We start from the raw sequence: 14,208 nt of genomic DNA, 5'->3' as shown, positions 1-14,208 counted from the left end.
GTCCTTGGAACAGACCCACTTTGGGAGGGCATTCCTCCCCTTCCAGGCCCGGGGGAGGGGAGGAGGGAAGACATTCTAGTTGGAGAGAGACAGCTCTCTCCATGGAGTGGGGGAGAGGTAGCTCAGCTCTCAGGCAGTGTCTGGGGATGGGGCTTTCTGCTTCTTAGGGGGTAGGGCTCCCTGGAGGCCAGGGGCAGAGTCGTGGGGGATGAGAGGTCCCAGTGAGACAGGTCCCACATGGGGGTGTCCAGTCAGTCCTGGCAGGGCAGAGGCCTGTCAAGGGTCATCTGAGCTGCCTTCCATGTGTGCCCAGGCCTGGGCTTTACCCACAGGGGCAGAGAAACAAGAAGGTGAAGAGGCCAGGCTTCATCCTCGGGGTGGGGGGTTGTCATCGCTGCCATCCAGGAGACACAGTCTAGGGGTTCTAGCAGGTCAGGCCTGGGGCTCAGCTGGGCCACAGGGCACAGAGCATCCTGGGCCTGGGCAGGCAGGGAGGCTGCCTGAAGGAGGCTTGAAATATGACTAGGGATGGGACCTGTGCTCGACGACTGGAAATGTGGAGTACCAGGTTTACCTCAGGTTAGGACTCAGTGTGAGCAGGGAAGAGTGGGCTTTGGTTTACAGGATGCCCAGTCTTTGGTCCAGCTCCACACCCTGCCCACACCCCTCCAGTCCCCAGACTGGGACTCTAGGGTCCCTCTGATTCCTCCTCAGCAGGGGGCCTCTGGCTGCCCCAGGCCTGTTCAGGTCCAGCCCCGCTTGTAGAAGCCACTCACTGTGGGTCCTTAGCTGAGGATGTCAGGGGCTGGGGCCAAGTTGCCAGGCACCTCTGGCCTGGGGATGGGAGCAAAGGGCTAGACCAGAGCCCCAACCTGGGGAGCCAGGCCTGGCCTTGCTCTGGGTGGCTGGAACAAGAAGAAAGCAGTGGAGTCAAAGCCTTGAACACACTGACCCACGCGCACACACTCCCATAGCAGGCACTGAGCCCCACACTTGCATGGAGCCACTGATCCCCCGATGTCACACACATACCCCATGTCAAACCCTTTTCCTCAGACCAGGGCCAGGAAGTGGACATTCCTTACTCATCTCCCCAGCCCCACATGGGATCCTGCCCTGGGAGGAGGGAGTCACAGTGCCTCCAGCACTGATGAGTCAGGCCTGGATGGGACTCGGGCTGGTGAGGGGCTCAGAGTGAGGGTGGCGGGCTCTCCTCTGGGCCAGGTGCCACAGGAGGAGAGGGGTGCTACAGGTGGGAGACCCCATGGAAAGCAAAGGCCAGGTGTCAGGGTAGACAGGCCTGTGGCTTTTCAAGCTGAATGGCCCTAGCTCTGGGATGGACATCCTGAGAAGTAGTTGTGGACCTACCTCAGTATTCTGGACCCCTCACTTCTGCCTGTTTGGTCCCTCTGAGGTGTGGCTGGGCCTGAACCTGTACTCCATGTCCAGCAGCGGGGGAGGGAGCAGGGAGTCACCAACTCTCAGGAATACAATGTCCTGGGAGGGGTCTGAGCCTCCTCCTTCCCTGTCCCCGTGGTAGGGGGTCTGAAGTTATAAGGGGTCTCTGGCCTGTGCTGCCTTCCTGCCCTGAGAGCCTTGGTCAGCCCTGACCCACTTGCCGCCCACCCAGGGCTTGGGCATCAACAGTCTGGCCTCCATTAGCAACATGGGAAAGCAATTATGTGGGGCCTAGGGAGGAGAAGGAGGGGAGGGGGCCTGCTGGAGCCTCAGAGGCTGATGGAGAGGAGGACTGGGGCATCTCCCTGCCCCCAACCCGAAGAGAGACCCAGCCCTGTCCCAAGCCTGGAGGTGGCTGGAGGGGCAGTGTCATTGCCTCTGACTGGACTGGGCCTGGATCTGGGGATGGTCAACCCTACTTGGGGGTCCTGGCCTTTGACCTCACAGAGGCTGCTCGCCTTGGAGGGTCTTGGCTGCTGTCTGCTGCTGCCTCTGAGTGCCGTCGCTCCATATCCATTATTCCCCATGGTGGTTCTGGGGAGCTGCGGATAAGTATAGACATCAGTTCTTAGAGCTAAATCAGAACCCAGAGAATCAAAACACTGCTGAGGGGGCCGCCAGGGGCAAGTTGGATCCCAGGCCCAATGTGCACGGCAGCCCAGCCTTCCAGCTCACAGTTCTCTTTGCTCCCCAAGGTGCACTGGGGATAGGGAGCCCCCCCCCCACCATGCCCCACTCCTACAACGCTAACTTGTCTCTGCCCTGACCCTCTTCTCCCTGAACCTGTCCCATGTCTGTCTCTGTCCCATTCCCATCTCTGAACATGTCTGTCCTGGTCCCTATCCTTGTGTTTCTCTCTGTATGTCTATATCCCATCTCTGTCTCTCTGTATGTCTCCATCTCCTGTCTCTGCTGCCCACTTTGTCTCTCTAACCATCTTTCTCTGTCTCCATCCCTGTCTTTGCCTCTCTGTCCCTCCTCCCTATCTTTCAATCTTCTCTTGTGCTGCCTTCCTCCCTATCGCTTTGTCTCTGTGTGTCTATCCCCATCTTGGAGTTTCTGTCTCTCTCTGTGTGACTCTTCATCCTCATCTCTGTGTCTGTTCCTCGTCCCTGACTCCATCAGTCCCTCCTCCTCTTTGCCTCCCTCTCTGTGTTCCTGCCCTGGTCCAGACCCCAGCCTGTGGCCGTGTGCCTCTCTGGCCTCAGCTGGGGACTGTCCTGGCTTCTGCTGCCCCCTCTCGGTTGCCTGCCTGCCCTTCATTCCTGCTCCGGGGCAGGCAGCTATCAGCACACACAGCCCACGTCTGCTTTCCAGCAGCCAGCCAGGAGAGAGGCAGGTGGTCGGGAGACACTAGGCAGGAATCCCTCCTGGGCAGTCTCCAGCCCTGAGAACTCCCCAGAGCCGGTGAGTTCACGCCTTCCCTAGGCTGGACTCTGAGAAAGTTCATCCAAATGCTTGGCTCCAAACCCCAGCTCTGTGCCCTGCACCTGTGTGTCTTTATGTCTTGAGGACCACATGCCCAGAGCTATTGAACGTGGCCAGGTATAGAGATGACCCTCAGATGGTGGCATCTGTCTGGGGATGCAGGAAGGATTGGGGTGTAATCCTCACATCCTTCCATGTCCTCAGAGGAGGGCAGAAGGGAAGGAGGTCTGAGAAGGGGAATCTGATGGAGCCAGTCTGAGGAGAGAGGCTGGAGGGGACCTTCTCTGACAGGGCCACTCGGATAGGGAAGGCTAATCTGAAGGTGAGAGGGTCTGAGAGGGCCTGTGCGACAGGATTACTCTGAGGGGAGGCTGGTCTGCGACATGCTGCTGAAGAGATCTTGTTTGGAAGGGCCAGTCTGAGGGGGTAGGCTGATCTAGAGAGTGTCAGAGGGTCCAGTCTGAGGAGAGACAGGCACACAGATCTGAGACTAGGATCACCAACTAGTCCCGGTTTGCCTGGGACTGTCCTAGTTTTTACACTGAATATCTCCAGTCCTGGGAAACCCCTCAGTTGCAGGCAAACAGGGACAGTTGGTCACCCTCTTTGAGAAGGCCTTGCCAAACAGCGCTGGTCTGATGGGAGAGGCCCACCTGTGAGTGAGTGGATCTGAGGGGGCCTGATCTGACAGTGCCCGTCTGAGGGGAGAAGCTGTTTAGGCTAGAAGCTCTTTGGGCATGAACCAGACCAGGAAGTGGGTGGATAGTTAGGGTCCTCCCAGAAGGGCAGTGGCTTGGGGAGTGGCCACCAGGGGGCAGGGCAAGCTCTCAGGAGAATCAGAGGCAAAGGTTCCCCCTCTGGGGGAACCAGATAGTGTGGGGCTGTGTGCAACATGTGCCCTCAACCGCGTGTGTCACAGGGCCATCATGTCTAAGTTGGTGGTGATGGTGTACAGTCGTGCAGTTCTGTTTTTGTGTGACTAGGTGGCCAGGGGCATATCGGTGCTGTGTTAGTGTGTGGCCTGTGATGGAGAGGGTACCTAGTGTGGCCATGGCCCAAGCCTTACCTGTGGTTCTAGAGAAGAGAGCAGGAACGCCTTGGGGCAGCAGAAGGCAGTGACAGTGGGGCAGTCAGAGAAGTTTCCCTGGGAGGGGCTGAGATGGGGAGGAGAGACAGGAACCAGCTTCCCTACCTGCCCTGCCCCTGCCCATCATAGTACTCCCTGAGAGTCCAGACACAGGGCTAAGTGCTTTGGTCACATATACGGCAGCCCCCAGGCCAGTCTGCACACCTAGGTCCTGCCTGCCCTGCTCTCCAGCCTCTCTCCTCCTGCTCCCTTCAGCTGGCACTCCTCTAGCTGGACACCCCCACCCACCCCACTCCCCAGTCATTGTTCCTCTCCTACTTCCATGCTTTTGTTCATGCTCTGCCCTGCCTGAGGCTCTCCTGGGAAGCATTTGAGGTCCCTCTGATGCTGCCTCCATGAAACACTCCCTGCTCATTTTTTCTTTACCATGGACTGAAGACCCACTATGGGCCGAGGCCTAGTCCTGTGGGCCCCTGTGTCACCCCAGGGACTTGAAAGTGCTGAGGGCTGGGGGCTGCTAGGGTCTTGCCCAGAGGAGGGGTCTGAGGGGAGAGGTATGGGCAAGGCAAGGCTGGGGATCTCTGGGTTAGACGGCAAAGGAAAGCCGTCACAGAATCACTCCACCCCCTCCTACCCTCCACTAACAAAATGAACAAAAGCCAAAACAAACCGACACAAAAACGCTGCTACAAACTCAAGTCCTACCAAACAAGGAAATTCTATTTATAGACCTTAAAATGTGATAGCCAAGGAAAGTAACAGAAGATTCTGGTGCAATGAATGAGCAGTATGTCTCCTAACCTCATGCCCAAAAAAGCATTGAGAAAAGGTGAGCCAACAAAACACCAAGAATTCTCACTAATATCCTGTAATCTGAGGAAAGTGGACTGCTGAGTGAGGTGGCAGATTTAGGAAAAGTCTTGAAAAAAAACCTTTGTAAGTAGAAGCCCCTGTGTTCTTCCATGAGACCTCAGGAGAGGTAAGAATTACTGCCAAGACTTGGTGTCTTCCAAGGTATGGGGCTGAGGTTCTGGGGACAAGCCAAAGCCTACAGGATGGGATGTGTGTGTCGTCCCCTCCCCCACTGGAATGAGATCCTTAACCGGGCCTCAGAGGAGAGACAGCACTCAGGCCCCATCAAGGTCAAGTCAGCAGGCAGGCCCAGCCAAGCCACCTTCAGGCCACAGAAATGGGGTGGGTGGGTTTGAAAGCAATAGCCAGCTTTCAAACCATAGCTCCCAGGGGAGGATAAACTGGTTCAGACAAGACAGGAAGGGGCTCGAGGACTTACACTCCAGAGCAGGGAGAGGGCTGCTCAGTGTGAGCCATGGTAGACAGTGGGAAGAGGGAAGGAAATGGATGGACTTTAGGCTTATAGACCACAGCCATGATACAGGCATGAGGGAAGGAAAGAGGGGAAGTGGGGAGGGAGGAGGGAGGGAAAGGAACAAGGAAGACAGAATGCAAAAAATCGATGAAGAACCCAATCTAGATGAAAATACAACCAAAAGAATAAAAGCAGATTCCTGGCAAGTTCTTCCTGTCATAGAAGCCTTAATAATAGTATGAAATCAATAGAACAAGAACTCAAAGGCAAGATGATAAAACAACAGGATGAGAGGAAAAGGGAAATTACAGAACTAAGGAAAAATAATAAAGGACCAGAATAATGCTGTTTCAGATGTAATAAATAAACTAGAAAGCAAAACACAGAATAGACATGCGTGAAAATCAAAGTAATGTTGTTTAGGAAAGGCTGGAGATATTGAGGGTAAATGTGATGGGAAATGGTAAAGTCATTAAAGCAATTAGAGGGAAGTTGACAGACAGGACAAAGACAAGCCACCATAAGCATAATTGTTGGCAGCCCTAAAGTAGAGGTTCCAAAAATGGAACAGAAAAAGATATTAAGGTATGAAATACAGAAAAGCTTTCCCTGAAATGAAGGAAGAACTGAATATTCAGATTGAAAATGCACACCATAAACCAGAAAAATCGATACAGAATAATTGATATTAAGACACACTGATTTATTTACCAAATTTTGAGAATAAAATAAGAATACCTTAGGAACCTAGGCTGAAAAAGCAAGTCACGTACAGGGGAAAATTCAGTCTGATCTCAAATTTCTCCAAGGAACATTTGACAAACAAAGATAATGAAGCAACATCCACAAAGTTCTGAGGGTAGAAAAGTGTCATCCCGAACATAACCAACAAACTGGTTGACCTCAATAATGAATTTGGGGATACAGAACCCATGAGCCCTTCTGGAAAAATCTACTCAAGGACAAAATCCAGTCAGCCAAGAGATAAATCAAAATAAGAAGCTGAGGAAGGAGGATTCATGGTAAAAGGACTGGTAGTGAATCTTCATTCCATTTAGGTTGAGATTAAGGTGTAGGAATTTTAGTTGCAGAATAGAATGTAAATATTACAAATCCTCATAAAATAAAAACAACACTGGCAACAAAATCTAGAGTGGAGAGAAGGGGTGGGGTGGAGGACAGAAGCACTAATCACATTTTCTTTCATAGTTCAGAGCAACTCAGAGCAGAAAAACTGAAACATAATGGGAAAAATCCTACTCCAATCTCTTAATCGAAATCGCTTTTCTTAACTTGAGGGGGTCTTTTAGGAATGAACATTTTTTGAGGCGGAGAATTATTTAGCTGAAGTTCAGCTATTCCTTCATTTTTACTTTAGTTTTTTTCCCTCTGTTATATTCAAGTAAAAGTACACTTTGTACTTTTGGCTAAAAAAATAGCTTCTATAGTATGCCTCAATCTTATATAATTTTTCTACCTGTCTGGCTCTCTTTCTACACCTCTCTCTCTCTCAAGGCTTTCTGCTTCCCGAATGTTAACACTGACCATTTCCGGGTGGTAAGATTTTGAAGGATTTGTTGCATTTTTCTTTATATTCTTTCTGGCATAGATAACTTTTAAATAATAAGCATGTATCTTTTTTCAGTCATTTTTAAAAAAAAAAAGACCATCTGTGTATCATCCATCCATCTATCTATCTATCCATCTCTCTCTCTATCTATCATCATCTACGTATCATCTAGCTAGTTAGCTAGCTAGCTATCATCTATTTCTTTTGGTTTAAGGCAAATCACTTAACCTCTATGAGCCTCAGATTCCTCATCTTCAATCTGGGGATTGAAAACAAGGTTTACATTAGAGGATGTTTTGAAGATTGTGAGACAATATGCCACCCTCCTTGTGGTAGGCTGAATAATGGTCCCCAAATATGTCCGCATCTTAATTTCCAGAACCTGTGAATGTTAAGTTATGTGGCAAAGGGGTTTTGCAGCTGGGTTAAGTTAAAGATCTTGAGGCGAGAAGATTATCCTGGATCATCAGGTGGTCCCAATGTAATAACAACCATCCTAATAGAAAAGAGGCAGGAGGAGTGAGAGTCAGAGGAGAAGGTAATGGGATGATGGAAGCAGAGACTGGAAGATGGAGGAAGGGTCCACAAGCCAAGGAACACAAGCAGGCACTAGAAGCTGAACAGGCAAGGAAATTGATTCTCCTCTCAGAGTGTCCAGAAGGAACGCTGCCTACAGGTTCCACTAGGTGTAGCCCTGCCTACACCTTGCTTTTAGCCCAGTGAAACTTACTTCAGACCTCTGAACTTCAGACTGTAAGAGAATAAATCTGTGTTGTTTGAGGCCATTAAATTTATGGTAGTTTGTTAAAACAGCAACAGAAAACTAATACTTACACCTTCCTATGTGCTGTCCCCTTGGCCCAAGCTGACCTCCCCATCCATCTTTCATCCCCCGCAACTCCTACCTCTTCAAAATCTGATTCAGGTTTCCCTGACAATGCCTACCTTCCACCGCTGCCCAGAGGTGGGTGCATGTCCCCCATTACAGCACTCCCCACTCTGTGTTGTAGTTGCTCAGGGACAGATCTCTCTCCCTCCCAGGCTGGGCATATGTGAGGACAGGGCCGGGCCCAGCCCCCTCTGCCTACCCAGCCCAGCAAAGGACCCAGTGCGGTAACTGTTAAAAGAACAGATGAATAAATGAGGGCTAGGTGAGTAGCTGGGACCATGTAAATAACCACTACTCTCTTTCCTTGGGGTTAAGATCTCTCCCTTCCCTATTTCTGCCTGGCTCTCTCTCCCATCAGTCTGTCCCTACATACATACACTCTTCCAATCTCTAGAAAACTGATCTGTGTCTTTATCTCTGACTTCTTTCTTCAGTCATTGGTCCAAAACACATTCAGTGACACCTGTTGCATGAGTTTGTCAGTAGGTTTACCTTTGTGCCTGTGTGTGTGTGTGTGTATGTGTGTGTGTTATGGAGACCTTTGAACCTCTTTATGTGTATTTTCCTGGATACGTAGTGTGTGTCTCTTTATGGACGTGTGTTTTCATGTGCATGCGTCTGTCTGTGGGTAAGCTTGTTTTTTCTGTATACGTGTGTCTTTGCTTGTATATGTGTGTGTCTCTGCTTTGTGGGTTGTGTGTGTGTTAGTGTGTGTCCATACATGCAGGGAAGGACACCTTTTGGTTTCTGCCCCCAAGGACTCTGACCCCCTGTGGCAGGAGTTGGTGTGCCGGGATAACTTACTGAGATGTTCTGTGAGTTTTGTTCAGTCCAGGTCTTCCCCGTCCTGTCCCAGGCAGAAGGCTGGGCCTTCTTTCTCCCTGTCTCTTGGGGTAAGGATCTCAGGCCGAAGGCTGAGTCAACCACAGACTTCTTCCTGACTCTGGCCTTCTGGAAGCCTAAGCTTCTTGAAGGCACTATGCCAAGGAGAGGGGAGGGGGTGAAAAACAATCCAGAGATTCCCCTAGATGAAGAGGGGGTCTGTGTTTACATGGGTAGGTGGGTCCCACAAACACTCTAATGATGCCCTAGGAGCGGGGGAGGGTGGGCTTGGGAAGTGGGGATCCTGGGCATTGAGGTCCCAATCTGGGCATCTCAGCAGAGACCACATGAATCACAGCATAAAATACCCAGGACCTCTACACAGTTGGGGAGGCTGGGGTGAGAAGGGGTCCCCAAAATAACCTTCCGACCAGCTCTAGGGGCTGGGACCTGGGAGAGGAGTTACATTTAGTGTAGTTTTAACCATTTTTAAGTGTACAGTCCTGTGGCATATTCACATTGTTGTGCAACCATATATTTAGTTTTTATAAAATAAACATTACCAATTTTGCACACCTGAACACACCCACCACTGGGCTCAGTGTCATGGAAAAAACACATACCAGCGGCCGGGGGAAGGGCTGTGGAGAGACAAAGGACACCCCTTACCCCTGAGGGGACGAGCAGGGGAACAGGAGGGAAAGGCTGGAATGGTGAGGACCCCGCTGTGGTCGGCAGTGGGCCCGGTGGGAGCTGGGGCTGCAGAGGAGGTGGGGCCAGGCAGCAGGGGCTTTGAAAGCCAGACTGAGGTTCAGGGGCTTCTGCTGAGACGCAGGGGGCCCTGGGAGCTGGGGATACCGATTTGTGTTTGGGAAAGACTGCTCTGGGGGCTGTGCAGAGGTAGGTAAGTAGGGAAGAGAATGCGGACGCCGTGGTGGCAGAGGGCACGAGCAGGCCTGAGTGAGAACAGGTAGGAGAAGGACCAGGGCCGGGGCAGTGAGCACAGGGCTCTTTACAGTCACCAAGTCTTGATGAACGCAGGGTGGGGAGGGAAGGGAAAGGGAAGAGTCTTATACCACCCTGTTGACTGGGAGATGGTAGAACTGTGTATTGAACTAGTTAGTACAGGAGAAGGAGAGGCTTTGGGGAAATTGAAAATAACCACAGCTCAGACATTCAATCACTTGCCTACAGTCACACAGCAAGTAAGTGACAGACGAGCTCAGATGTAGACATATCAAGCGTAAGGCACTAGTGGGACCTCTTGGTAGAAAGCATCTGGACAGTAGTTAAGAGAATGGACTCATGGGTCAGACAAAGGTGATTAATCTCTCTAAGGCTCAGTTTCCTTAAGTGGAAAATGGGAAAACAGCACCTACCTCATAGGGTCATTGTAAGGATTTAACGAGATGAGGTATATAAAGATATTAGCCCAGTGCCTGCCATGTTGTAAACACTCCATAAATCTCAGCTCTTAATCACAATAGCAGCAGCAGCAGCAACAACAAATACCAGTCTGGGACTTGGGAGGGAGGTCTGGGTTGGTGTTAAAACATTGTCAGCACAAAAATGGGCAATGAATGCAGAGGAAAAGCTCACTTAAGGAGATGAGAGGAAAAGAGGGTAGGTGCAGAGAGCACAGGCCACCAAAGAAGCTGGGGGGGGCCAGCAAGGTGAGGGAGACAGACAGCATGCTGGAGTTGAGGGCAATGCAGCAAATTGGGGTTTTAATCCAGACTCCATTGCTGCTGCTGTGGGGCCTTAACCCCTCAACTGCCTTGAGCCCCAGTTCCTTCATCCGCGCCTTGGAGCTGTCTTGCATGAAGCTGAGGGCTATCTGTCATGATTGCAGAGCCTGACAGAGTCTAGGTGATTAATAAACAATGGTTGTCATTTTAGGAGGAGGAATAAATGTTCCGAGAGAGTGGCTTTACGGATGCAAGGGGAGATAGAGTTTCAGAAAGGGATCAACAGCCTCAATGCTGCCAAGAAGTCAACAAAGATAAGGACTAAAAAGTATTCATTGGATGTGACAAGGAGGTGAAAGTGACCTTGGCGAGCCAGCTTCAGGGACTGTGAGAGCAGGAGGTGGTGGGAGCAGTGGCTGAGGAGTGATGGGAGGTGGGGAAGTGGAGCTAAGAAAGCAGGTGACAGCTTGGCAGGGACGCTGAGGAGCGAGTAGGTGGGTAGGGGCAGCGATAGGCACGGTTTTGAGACCGGGAAATCAGCACATGCCAAGTTTGCCTGCCCCACTGTTTAACTGTTGGTGTCCCCGGCCCCCACCCACTGAGGACTGGCTCCAGCCTTGGGCCGCTTTGTTCTCCACACAAGGCCTCTCTGTCTGGGCACAGACCACGGTGCAATCCCTGGGCCCCAACCTGGGTCTCCCAATGCTGTGGCCAGACACCTCCTCTCTGCCCTACTTTCCAGTGTGGCCTGGGAAAAGTTGAAGTGGTTCACACCTTCCGCCAGGGCCTTAGCTTCTGTCCCTGTCTCTGCCTGCCTGGATCTGCAAAGCCCAGGGGAGATGGAAGGTAATAAGAATAGCTATCAATTATATCCTGGTTCCTTCCCACCAGTATTTAAACCTGTTCATGTAAGAAAAAAATACAAAAGTTTTAGAAATTTGGGTCGGCCCCGTGGCTTAGCGGTTAGGTGCGCACGCTCCGCTGCTGGCAGCCCGAGTTCAGATCCCGGGCGCACACCGACGTATCACTTCTCCGGCCATGCTGAGGCCGTGTCCTACGTACAGCAACTGGAAGGATGTGCAGCTATGACAGACAAACTATCTACTGGGGCTTTGGGGGAAAAATAAATAAATAAAATCTTAAAAAAAAAAAATTTTTAGAAATTAAAAAAAACTTCCTCTGATTCCACATCTTTCTGTATCCATTCTCCTTCCTCCTAATTTTTACAGTCAATCTTCTTGAAAGAATCATCTATATCGCATCAACTTCTTACTCACTCTTGAAACCACTAAAATCTGGCGTCCACCACCACCTCCACTGCCCACTGCCCACTGGAACTACTTCTTGCCAAGATAACCAACAACCTCCTTGTTCTTAAGTCCATGGGTCCCTTCTCTTTAATTTTATTTATTTATTTATTTTTTTCCCCAAAGCCCCAGTAGATAGTTGTATGTCATAGCTGCACATCCTTCTAGGTGCTGTATGAGGGACGCGGCCTCAGCATGGCCAGAGAAGTGGTGCGTCGGTGTGCGCCCGGGATCCGAACCCGGGCCGCCAGCAGCGGAGTGCGCGCACTTAACCGCTAAGCCACGGGGCCAGCCCCCTTCTCTTTAAACTACTGGACCTCTCTCTGACATTTGGATTGCTGACCCCTCCCTCCTTCTTGAACCTCTGTCCTTTCTGGGCTTCCCTGAAACTATGTTCCCTCTTGGTTTTCCTTCTCTCCCTCTGACAGCTCCTTTCTTACTCACTTTGCAGATTTATCTTTTCCCTTGCATCCATAAATGTTAGTATGGTGGACTCCTTTATGTTTTGTTTAGATGGCCCTCCCTTCTGGTGGAAACTGCCTTTCACTCATGTGGTCATCATGGGAACCACCATCTTATGATCCTCCCCACGGATCGCTGGCACAGGGAATGGCAGTTGACCGAAGCCGGGCTGATGAGAGCAAGTCTTAGGAAATTTGGAACTGGAACTGAAAGAGATGAGCCAACATGTTGTTGGGTACCTGGATTTAAGCTATAGAGCTGAGAATTGTCAGAAGCTGGGTTTATCATTATGTGGACTGGAGAAGCATCAGAAGCTTGTGTGGAGAGAGAAAAGGAGAGAGAGGAGGCAGGGTGGGGACGACAAGCAGGGCTTCCCAATTCCTCTGACTCTCCCACTACACCTCCATCCTGTTTGCTAGGACCTCTCAGTTTCCTAATCAGGGCACCAATATTAGAGAATAGCCAATAACTCAGCTTCTGCAATTCAGTAAGGCTACATAATGATCTAGCTCCTAGCAGTCTGAGGTCAAGCCTGGAACACATCTCCTTATCCAAGTTAAATACTCTGGTGTCCCCTAACTGCTTGCAGACCACCCATTTTGGATGTCCCTACCCTGCCAGGCAAATGTGATGGTCCCACCCATAGTAGAGTGAGTTGACTAGAATGAGCGTAAGGCAAGGGATCGTTCCAGGGCAGGTTGAAGAAGAAAGGCTTCCAGCCCTGGAACTCCAACCTATGATTTCCCATGAAGCCAGAAGGCATAGTCAGGGGGACTGAACAAGCCCCAGACATAGTGCTAAAAAAGAGAAGTTCCTCCAAGAGCTTGTGTAGGCCCTGCATCTTCTTGACAAACCTGAAGCTTTAGAGAGCATGGTTCTACAAAATCCTGGTATTGATTATGGTGGTAGAAATCTGTTATATTTGTGAATACATTGTGAATCTGTTAAATAGTTTTTCCACGTGGGAAAATTCTGATTTTAAAATCCAGCCTCCTCAGTATAGAAGTCAGAAATAAAATTCCCAGCATCCCTTGCAGCTTGCTACCTCCCCCATGTGAGACTTTGATTTGGAAGTGAGCAATATGAGGGAGCTAAATATCACTAAAGTTCACCAATATTTCTGGTTTTTCTCTCCTTCTGAGCACCAGGAGGACTGCATTTCCCTTGTCCCTTGATGTTAGGTGTGGCCATGAGATTTGTTTTGATCAATGCAAGATGAGCAGAAGCCAGTGTATGTTTCTCCTCACTGTCTTCTGCCAAGGCAAACTCTGAAGGTTCATATCTAGAAGGTGGCACCATCCTAAGATGGTGGAGCCTCGATCTCTGAGTGACCACAGTGAGCAAGACCCCTCCTCCCCTCTTCATGCTGGAACTGTAGCATGAGCAAAAAATACATCACTGTTATTTTAAGCTGGGAAGATCTGGGGGTTGTTTGTAACTACTGTGTTACCTAGCTAATCCTGACGGATAGAGGAAGGAAGCAAGTTGGCACAGGACTTCAGTTTCTGCTGTTGCTGGTAGTGCAAGTGTCCAGCTTCTGGGGGCGGGAGTGGTAACAGCGGTGGTTTCCCGGTGGTGGCAAATATTGAGTTCTTACCACAGAAGGGCCAAAGAGCTTGTAAACTTGGCAGTCAAATTGAACACTTAGTGCTTAGTATTTGGAGTGGCGGTGGCTGTGGTTTCCTCATCAGGTTGTGTGGTATGGTTTGGGTGTTGTTCCTAGAAACTTAGCCTCAAGTCCATTTCCCCAGCCCGCCTAACAATTCTGAGCTAAATAATATCGTTTAACAAATCCCTTTTATGCTTCAACTATCCAGAGCGGATCCTATTATTTGTGAAAAAGAACTCTGGCTGATAAAATTACTATATTAAATAAATCTCATGTTCCATCAATTATAAGAGGCAAGTTATTTTATGTACTACTAAGAAAAAAAGAGGCTAAAAAACTATTACATGCCATTAACTGTAAGCCATATTCTGATCTCAGAGTTGTTTAAACTAGAGAAAAAATGTGCCTTAGGATCAATGAAATATGTTATTAGCAGAAGGAATTCTCCCCCAGATGAAACTGACAGACAGCTGATTATGGTTTTAAAAGAACTGTGTCATCTGGGAGGAAAAATAAAATCACACCCGATTCTCACAAATTCAGAGATCTGTGATTGCTCAA

This window comes from Ceratotherium simum, chromosome 20, assembly GCF_057802395.1.
Source record: "Ceratotherium simum simum isolate JZ-2026a chromosome 20, ASM5780239v1, whole genome shotgun sequence".
NCBI lineage: Eukaryota > Metazoa > Chordata > Mammalia > Perissodactyla > Rhinocerotidae > Ceratotherium > Ceratotherium simum.
Note: the sequence above shows the minus strand (reverse complement) of the source record.